Consider the following 10038-nt stretch of genomic DNA (forward strand, 5'->3'; position numbering starts at 1 on the left):
GTCGGGACATTGCACTGTTGCCACCTTTGCTGTACATCTTCTTTGTACATGTCAGGTTGTTGCACAGCTGCTGGCGGCGCTGTACCTCTGTGTTGTACATGCCAGGATATGGCAGTACGTTTGCTTGAGCTATACTTTATTCTGTGTATATGTCACAATATTGTACTGCTACTGTCTGTGCTCCACTTCTGTGTATATGTCAGGCTATTGCTCTGCTGTTGCCTGTACTATACTTTTTCTCTTTGTTACAATGTTGCCCTTCTGTTGTCCTTGCTCTGCTTCTGTGTTTGTGTCAGGATGTTGCACTGCTACTGTCGGTGCTCCACTCCTGTGTATATGTCAGGCTATTGCTCTGCTGTTGCCTGTACTATACTTTTTCTCTTTGTTACAATGTTGCCCTTCTGGTGTCTGTGCTCTGCTACTGTGTTTGTGTCAGGATGTTGCACTGCTGCTGCTGTATACTACCTCTTTGTGTGTATGTGTCAGACTGTTGCAATGTTGCTACCTTTGCTCTACTGCGGTTTATGTGTCAGGTTGTTGCACTGCTGCTTCATGCACTCTACATCTGTGTGTGTGTGAGGACATGGCACTGTTGCCACCTTTGCTGTACTTATTCTTTGTACGTGTCAGGTTGTTGCACAGCTGCTGGTGGCGCTGTACCTCTGTGTACATATCAAGATATGGCAGTGTGGTTGCTTGTGCTACACTTTATTCTGTGCATATGTCACAATGTTGCCCTTCTGATGTCTGTGCTTCGCTTCTTCTGTGTACGCGTCAGGTTGCTGCACTGCTGCTGCCTGTGCTTTACTTCTATGTTTGTGTCAGGATGTTATACTGCTGCTGCCTGCACACTCCGTTTTTTATGTGGGCTTCAAGATTTTGCATTGCTCCTGTGTGTGCTCTATTTCTGTGTAGGCATCATTTTCTTGCACTGCTGCTGCCTGTGCTCTACGTCTGTGTAAGTGTTCGAATGTAGCACTGATGCAGGCTGTACTCTACTTTTTCTTAGTATGTCTCAAGTTGTTGCACTGCTGCAGTATGTTGCACTGCTGCTGCCTGTGCTCCACGTCTGTGCAAGTGTTAGGATGTTTTGCTTATGCAGGCTGTACTCTCCTTTTTTTCTTAGTATGTCTCAAGTTGTTGCACTGCTGCAGGATGTTGCACTGCTGTTGCCTGTGCTCTACGTCTGTGCAAGTGTTAGGATGTTTTGCTTATGCAGGCTGTGCTCTACTTTTTCTTAGTATGTCACAAGTTGTTGCATTTCTGCAAAATGTTGCACTACTACTGCTACCCTTGCTCTACTTCTGTGTCCATGTCACGATGTTGAATTGCTGCAAGATGTGCTTTACTTCTGTGTGTATTTCAGGACGCGCCGCCTCTGCGGTTCTTCTTTGTAAGTGTCAGGTTGTTGCACTGCTGCTGCCTGCGCTCTACTTCTGTGATTATGTCGGCTATTGCACTGTTGTTGTCTGTACTATACTTTTTCTGGTTATGCATCACCTTGTTGTCCAGCTGCCTGTGCTCTGCTTCTTCTGTGCATGTGTCAGGTTGTTGCATTGCTGGTGCCTCCACTCGGCTTCTGTGTGTGCGTGTGTCAGGACGTTACACTTCTACCACCTGTACCGTACGTTTTGTTGTACATCTCTGTCGCTGCTCTGCTCTGCGTTCTCTGTGTACATGTGACGTTGTTGCGCTGCTGCTGCGTGCGTGCTGCTACCGTGTCGGTGTCAGGATGTTGTACTGCTTCTGTCTGTGCTCTATTTTTCCTGTGTATGTGTCAGGGAGATACCGCAGTGGCGCTTCCTCCGCTATGGTAGAGGAGCGTCGCCCCCCGCCAGCTGCATCAAAACGGCAGGAAAGTAAAAATAAAAAGATAATAAAAATGTCTATTATCATTTTATTTTTCCTTTCCTGCCGAGTCTTTGGGGCGGGGCCAAGTAAGACGACAGGCTGCAGGAGGAGTGGTGAGCACTGTGATCAGTGCCGCTGACAGTTTGGCCGGCCGTATCAGGCCAGCCAAACCGTCATGCGCACTGAAGCTGTCTCAGACCGGAGCTGCACAGCAGGCACAGGCTCCCAGTCTCACTGGGAGCGCAGATTCAGAGCACTCAGGCCAATCCTGACACTGCTCTCATTACATGAGACCAGCGTCAGGATTAGCCGCAGTGGACCCTGGGAGCCTGTGCCTGGAGTAGAGCAGCTGAAGAGCGCGACGTGGCCGGCTGAAGGTACGTTGTTTTTTACATTTCTTTTTTTTATTTTGTCGACCCGTGACCCCTATGCCTCCTCGCCTCGCCACTAATCCACAACACCGGCCGATACTGCTGCTCCTGTCAGTGCTCTCTCTCTCTCTTGGGTATGAGTGCACGAGCCAGGTTGCTGTACTGCTGCTACCTGTGCTCTGCCTATTCAATGTATGTTTGAGGATGTTGCAGCGCTGCTGCCTGCCCTTACTTCTGGGTCAGGATGTTGCAATGCTGCCACCTGTGCTCTGCCTGTTCTATTTGATAGTGAAGCTTGCACTGCTGCCTCAACATGTATCCTATGTCCGATTGAAGGTTGCATCTCTGCTACATGTGATTTATCCATTCGTTGCACCAGTGAAGCTTGCACTGATGCTGCTGCTGCCTGCGCTGTGCCCTTTTTCCATAGGAGATGGGTTTTGGGACTTCCCCTCGACCCAGCCGGACTTTGGACAGACTTTCCTTTCGTCTCTATGCCGTATCTCCCTCCTATCCCTTTACCCTTCCCCCCTTCCCCTCTACACTTCAATTATTTCGTCTTCTATGTCTCTTGCAATTGTTTGTCTAGCAACTGATGTAAATTGGAACTGATGTAATCTTGTAATTGTAATTTTTGTGGAACCTCATGTAAAGCGCTCTGATACCTCCGGGTCTAGCCAGCGCTATATAAAACTCTTGAATAAATAATAAATGCTGATGGGAGGACCCAGGATCTCCGTGCCTACCCAGATGCCATTCAGGCAGTCACTCTCGTCATCTACGTCAGCCTAATCATGCCATGCCTACGGTGCATGCTGTTTTATTCACCTGAGTCACCTGCTAAGGGCGGCTCTTTCTTATGGGCTCCAGAGCTATGCCTCCCTGTTCTCTGGCACGTTTCTATCATGCCAAGAGTGAACGATAATATGTTATTCACTCCTGAGATAAATCACGAAGGCATTCCCGCTGCCATCCAAGAGATTGCTCAGAGTTTGAGAAATCCCAGCCCTGGCCTCAGGGCGCTGGCACACCTGAGTGCCGCTCCCATCTGTGACGTGCGAAGCCTTCACTGCTAAAGGTAGCCATGGGCGCTGCAGTCTTAAGCCCTGCTGTGCCCGCAGATACACACCCATCAGCCTGTCACCCACCATTTCCCCCATCGTCATTGAGTTGGAATAGTGTGGGTGAGGCTGACAGAGAAAGAGGCTGAAACCTTCTACTAGAATCAGAAATAAGCAACAACCCAAACAGGACCTGCAGGGTCAGAAAGGTAAGCATGAAAGCTTTTACATGGTGTGCGCTTATGGGTGAGAGTGCGTGTCTGTGAGAGAGTGTGCGTGTGAGCATGTCTGTATGTCTGTGCGAGTGAAAGTGAGAGTGAGTCAGTAAAAGAGTTAGTTAGAGTGAGGGATTATGAGTTCAAATGAGTGAGAGTAAGAGTCAGGATAAACATGACTAAGGGGGTATGACAGTGAGTGTTACTGTGTGTGAGTCTTAGTGAGTCAGGGTGAGACTGAGTGAGTCGCGAATGAGTGAGAAATCAAGTCAGAGTGAAAAACAGAGAGAGTTATTGAGTCAGAGTGAGTGAGACAGTGAGAATGAGTAAGGCTGAGTGAGACAGATTGAGACTGAGTGAGTGAGAATGAGTGGGAGTCAGTAAGAAAGAGTGACATTCAGTGACACTGAGTGACAATGACTGAAGCTGACTGATCATGAGTGAGAATAGGTGAAAATGAGTGAGTCTGAATGAGACTGAGTCTATCAGTGAGTCAGAATGAGTGAGAATGTATGGGACGGAGTGAGACTTAATAAGTATGAGCGAGACTTAGTAAGAATGAGTGAACTGGAAAGAGTGCAGCTGGTTGAATCAGTCAGAGGGAGACTGAGTGAGAATGAATGTGTTACAGTGAGACTGAGTAATTCAGAATGAGTGGGACTGGGTGAGACTAAGTGAGAATTAGCTATACTGAGTAGGTTAGAGTGAGAATGAGTGAAACTGTGAGAGTCAGTGACACTAGGTATGGCTAGGTGAGACTTAGTGAGAATGATTGATAGTATAAGGCTGATTGCAAGAGAGTGTGAACAAACTCCTCAAACCCTTAGAAAAGAAGCCAGGCTTGCTCACTGGAATTCGAGCCAGTGATGGTGCACCACCACTTTTTAAGGTCACCATCTGCCACTGCTGCTGAAGCAAAATGGAAGCTAATCCACATTCACCTGGACTCAGCTCTTGAGGTCATTCATAGCCACACCCACATGTGTCTACCTCCCCAGTCCCTGCATGCTCACTCACCCTTTCTTGAGCCCACTCGCACGTGCCCATCTTGAGTCTTATGTCCATCTCGATTTGCTTTCTCAAGTTCACATACATCACATACTCAAGTGCACTAGTGAACAGCACTCTTCGCCCACCTCTTCCAACCCTTAGCTCACAGGTGCACAAGCTCCTGGGCCCATCTCACAAGGGCCCCCACACAGACATGCACACTCAACTGAGTCTATCTGCTTAGACCCCTCGCAGTCACACAATGACGTTAATGGACCTGTTTAGCCCCCTCACCCACATTAACCTCTATTTATTTATTTATTTTTTATTTATGTAACTTGTAGAGCGCACTATCACCTTGCAGGCATCCTGGCGCTAAGCAGCTCAAAAGTGGAGGTGAGTCAGAGGCAGGCGTCGACCAGCTAGTTCGTAGGGAACAGCCAGATTTTTAGGCGTCTCCTAAAGGGGAGAAGTTCCCTGATTTGCCTAATCTCCCAGAGAAGTTGGTTCCACAGTCTTGCTGCTGCCACTCCAAAGGATCTACCCCCTGACCTGACTTTCCTAAATCTTGGCACCTTCACTAGTCGGGCCGAAGAAGAACGAAGCATTATATGCCCACCTGCACAAATCCCATAACTACTTAGTAGCCACTGGGGCCCCCTTGCCCATTTTCATGCACTCTCACGATGGTACTGCATACTCCCGGAGCTCTGCAAGTACAGGGCACGCACCCTTACACATAGGCATCTGGTTCTCCGTATGCCCGTCAGATACACTAAAACTAATCCATGTGCACCTGCCTGCACACTTGCACACACTCATGTAAGGTCCCACGCGCTCATCAGCTCTCACCTGGATCCACCTTCTACAATGCTGACACTCACTCACACTGACATAGCTGCTCGGGTGCCGCACAGTCATTCTCAACTGATTCATTGATCATTTAATTACTGATTCATTCAATACTTCATTCTAATACAAGTTTGACTCATGAACGCGCAATGCCAATCAGGTAAATACATGCAATAAAAGATGTTAAAAACAGGTACATAAAAAGCATTCAATAATTAAGAATTACACTCCCCCATCAAAAGTATATGAAACATAAAATCCAGAACTTCAAAACTAGTTGCAGATCTATAATATAAAGTGATCATGGTGCGACGGGCTTTAACAGCTGCTTTTAAAAAGGCACCCAAGTGAGTTGTTTCCTCCTCATCCACCACATTAAAAAGCATATTCAATGCATCCCTCAAATTCTTAATACATAAATTCCTTAAAAAAGGGAATCGGAAAATGCCTTGAATATATAGCATAAAAAACACAGAAAAGCGTAAAATGCAACATTGTTTGCCCTGAGTTTCCGTCGCAGGGACTAGGTAAAGAATCCAAACCACTGGGACGCACAGCAAATATTTCACTGTGCCAGCCCTATAGCGGAACAGAAGACTCCGTTTCCATCGACCCATGACTCTAGTCAGATACCCTGTGGTTTTGCCTATAGGAGCTGCTAGCTTATAGGGGCCACACTCAACTTTTGCCTCTGCAAACACATTCCATCAGAAGCAGCCTGATCACAGAGAGCCTTCCATGACTGTGTTTTGCTGACACTTAAATTACTGGTTGGGTCGGTAAAGACCTGTTCTGCCTTGGTTGACAGAATGAACACTGGATCCAATCTGATTCTATGTGCAGTCTCACTATCCTGGTACCCCCTGCAAAGCTCCAACCCACTCAGTCACCCGCACTCACCTGACTGAAATCCACCTGCACTTGATTGGGGGGTCCAAACGTACTAGGCACCAGGATGCTTACATCTCACGAAGTCTGCGGCTCTCATTATATAAGCAGACAGGTTACAGGCTTACCAATGAGAACCCCGCCATATTTCACAATCATTCAGGTGAAAGGGCGTGACGTCACGCAAGACAATGAAATATTTCTCAAGAGAAGGAGCTTAAAGGAGATATAAAGAGTAGGCTGACTTGCTGAAGGAGGCCTTTCGGTGCCAGGGATTCTCGCCCCTTCTTGGAAAGTCGCCCAGCTGTGTCACTCGTTAGCACCTAGCTTAGTTAATCAGATGTCTCATTGAGTTAAACGCTTACTGCTGCCTGCTTCCACGATCTAAAGCAAGTCACGTTGGCTTTCCATCCTTCTGAAATCAGTAATGTGAGTACTGTTAAGTTGGGTAGTAGTAACATCGGTTATTTATAGTGTTTAGAATTGGCAAATGCGCACATGAAATGAAGTAGTTGGCAGTGTCTGAGTGCAGTAGCATGTAAAGCTGCAGTTTCTTTGGGCAGGGGCAGCTCTAGGCTCATGGCGGCCCTGGGCAGGGAGCGTAGGTAGGGGTCCCCCGGAGGAACAGGTGAGGGGCCCCCGGAGGAACGCAGGCGCGGAGGCCACTGAAGAGGGCGGTGTCAGAGTGTTTGGAAGTGGAACAGAGCCGGAGGCCGCCAAATCCCTGCCAGGGGCCGCCGCGCAAATATGTATCCATCCTCAGAGGATTATTATATTAAGGATATATATTGGCGTGGTGGCCGCTGGGGTTTGGTGGCCCTGTGCAGGTGCACAGCTTGCACATGCCTAAGGCCGCCCCTGCTTTGGGATAGTTGACGCTTGAGTGGCATAGTGCTCTCGTTATCAAGCTTCAAGTATATACGGGCAGACTGACTGGAAACATTCTCCCATCAGCCTTCACCTCTCAACCATACCCACGCCTCTCAGTCACAGCAATTCAAACCCTGGGAATTCAAACATAGGTTGCATTTTTGAAAACTATGATGCTGTGGAACTCTGCCTTGAATTCCCCAGTGAGATACAAGTACGGCATCCATCTTAGGATGTTCTACTTTCTTCTTCCTTCTCCATCGCTGCTCACTTCTCATTTTTCAATCCTTATCCATGCTTCCTCATCTCTCATTTTTCACTCCTCAGTCTACTTCCCTCCCTTCTCCCTTGGTCATCCTTCTCATACCGCTCCACACTTCCCTCACTCTTCGCACTGTACCTTTCATCCCTCGGTCCCCATCCCTCACTTCTCATCTCTGATCCCACCACCCCATCAACAATCAGCCCTCATTCTTCATCCTTTATTCCTTATCCCTCACTCCTCAACCCTCACCCCTCACTCTTCAACCCTCACTGATCACCGCTCTGACTCACTTCAACAATGATGAGTAAACGTTGCAAAGGAGGATGTCCTAAGATACTAACTTCCCATTTAGGGCACCCTCATCCCTTGTTCTTCATTCCTCATCCCTCATCCCACACTCCTCATTCCTCCGTCCATTAGTACTGATGTTAATGTCATTAGTTGTGCCCAAAATGGACAAGGATTCAGTGCTGGAGAGGATTTACTACAATGTATGTTGTCACATAAAAACCACACATTACCTCCTCGTCCATCTTCCTGGATGCAGTCCTTACGTGTGATACTTCTCCCTTCCTGCAAAACCAGTTCCCTGCCTGAAAATTCAAAAAAGTTCCCCCAAGATGGCCCCCGTTACCCATGAGCCACCACAAAACGGTGGAACAAATGAAACACTTCCTGTAACATACCACGCTAAATAACCCAAGAACAACAGGGAATAGTCAACCACCATGCCCTGGGTGGGAGGACGGACTCACGACTGCATCCAGGAAAACTAGGACTCGGTGTAATGAAGATTATCAATAAGTAACCGGTGCATTCATGTCTATCTTCCTATCACTCCAAAACAAGGAATGTTTTAAGCATTATATGAGCCTACATTTAAATGTAAATGCATGCTAAATAAGCAAACAACCATACAGCCCATGCGGCAAAGCACAAACAAAGTAATGCAGACGTTGCTTTAAGAAGCTGTGCTCTGCTGTTATCCTTTTGTATTTGGAAATATAAGGGGTGATCTTATCATATCAAGATATTTTTTTAAAACATTATAGAAAATGTGTTATTGCACATTAACACAGTTTTGTCTGCAGTGATCTGAAAGATGTGTGATCATGTTATCTTTTGTAAGTGCTCCGAAGCAGAATCCTGACTGTGTGAGCGCTAGATGTATACAACAAACTAGATAATATTGTAAATGTGAAAAAAGTGGGAAACATCCTTTACAACGCAACTTTTACCACGCAGTGCTTTTACATCGCAACTTTTACAACGCAAACCATTACAACGCATTGCGCTGGGGGGCGCTCTAGGATAGGGAATAGATTTAATTTACTATCCAACACCTTCCCTAGTGTCCACGGGGACTGGAGTTGGAATAGTAAATTAAACTATTCACTATCCAGCACCTCAAAGCGCTATGCGTTGTAATGGTATGCGTTATAAAAACCGCGATGTAAAAGCATGCGTGGTAAAAGCATGCGTTGTAATGTCATACATCCGAAAAAAGTATTTTATCCTGTGTAAAACACATGCATTTTCCCATTTGTTAGAGGGTTGTTGTCCTTGTGAATAACTCAAAATGACAACAATTTGTAACAAAGAAGGGGGATGGGGTAAGCATAATTGGAACATTTAATAAGCATTGGCAAAGCCAATAGGTCTCACCTATGCAAGAGCTATTGACTTTGTCAATATGTTTAGCCATGTTGTAGTCCAGCATGACTGCTTTTCAGCATGGCTAAATGTTAGTGGGGTAAAGCAGAGTGGAGTAATGTTTTATACACTGGAGTAGAGTGGAATGTTTTTAAGTGGTGTAGAGTGGCATAGACTGGTGTGGAGTGACGTAAGGTAGAACTGATTGGAGTGGGGTGGAGTAAAGTGGAGTGCCATGGTGTGACATAGAATGAAATGGTTTGGAGTGTTGTGGAGTATCACGTAGGGAGTAGCGTATCATAGAGTGAAAGGGTGTAGAGTGGAGTAGAGTTGAGTGGTGAAGAGTGTCAGAGTGGAGTAGAGTGTTGTGGAGTGTCATTGAGTGTGGTGGAGGGGTGTAGAGAAGATTGGAGTGGCGTAGAGGGTGTTGCGTAGAGCAGAGTGATGTAGAGTAGAGTGACATAGAGCACAGTAGAGATTGTTGTAGGATGGAGAAGGATTGAGTGGAGTAGTGTAGGAGAGTGGAATGGCATAGAGTGGAGTATAGTGTTGTAGTGTGGAGTAGCATATAGTGGAGTGGCATAGAGTGTTAGAGTGGAATAGCGTACAGTGGAGCAGTAGAGTGAAGTAGTGTGTCATAGAATAGAGAGGACATTAGAGGTGGTGAGGTGCACACCAGTGTAATTCAGTTTTCCCGTGTTTAAACCAATTCAGAACTTTATTTGCGCTATGTAAACAGCCTGCAATGTAGTTTTGTTTCTCAGCTCTAGTACAGATACACGTGATCAACCATCTGCGGGGAATTAGGAGGGTTGATAATTGTGGGCTTTGAATTAATGATGCAGCTTTTCACTGAAAGGGATAAGCGTGCCTCGGCACGCAATGAAATATGAATGCTGTGTTTTTGGAACTCGGTATGCTGTTTAAAAGGAAATGGGCATTTAGCAAGTTCAGCTTTACAATAAGGGACGCATTTTAACACATGTGACGGTAAGAGTGACTAATGGTTAAACAGCTTAAGG

At 46.5% G+C, this 10038-nt stretch overlaps 1 protein-coding gene across 1 annotated transcript in view; it reads right to left on the reverse strand.

Annotated features, from left to right (window-relative positions):
* The window catches only part of LOC144781528 (solute carrier family 22 member 20-like), a 160373-nt gene extending 154100 nt beyond the window's left edge, over positions 1–6273 (reverse strand). Inside the window, exon 1 of the mRNA XM_078660427.1 lies at positions 6241–6273. The gene's annotated coding sequence lies outside the window, so the exon portion shown is untranslated. The remainder of the gene's footprint in view (positions 1–6240) is intronic.
* Between the last annotated feature and the right edge of the window lie 3765 nt (positions 6274–10038).

The sequence above is a fragment of the Lissotriton helveticus genome, chromosome 9 (genome assembly GCF_964261635.1).
Source record: "Lissotriton helveticus chromosome 9, aLisHel1.1, whole genome shotgun sequence".
Taxonomy (NCBI): domain Eukaryota; kingdom Metazoa; phylum Chordata; class Amphibia; order Caudata; family Salamandridae; genus Lissotriton; species Lissotriton helveticus.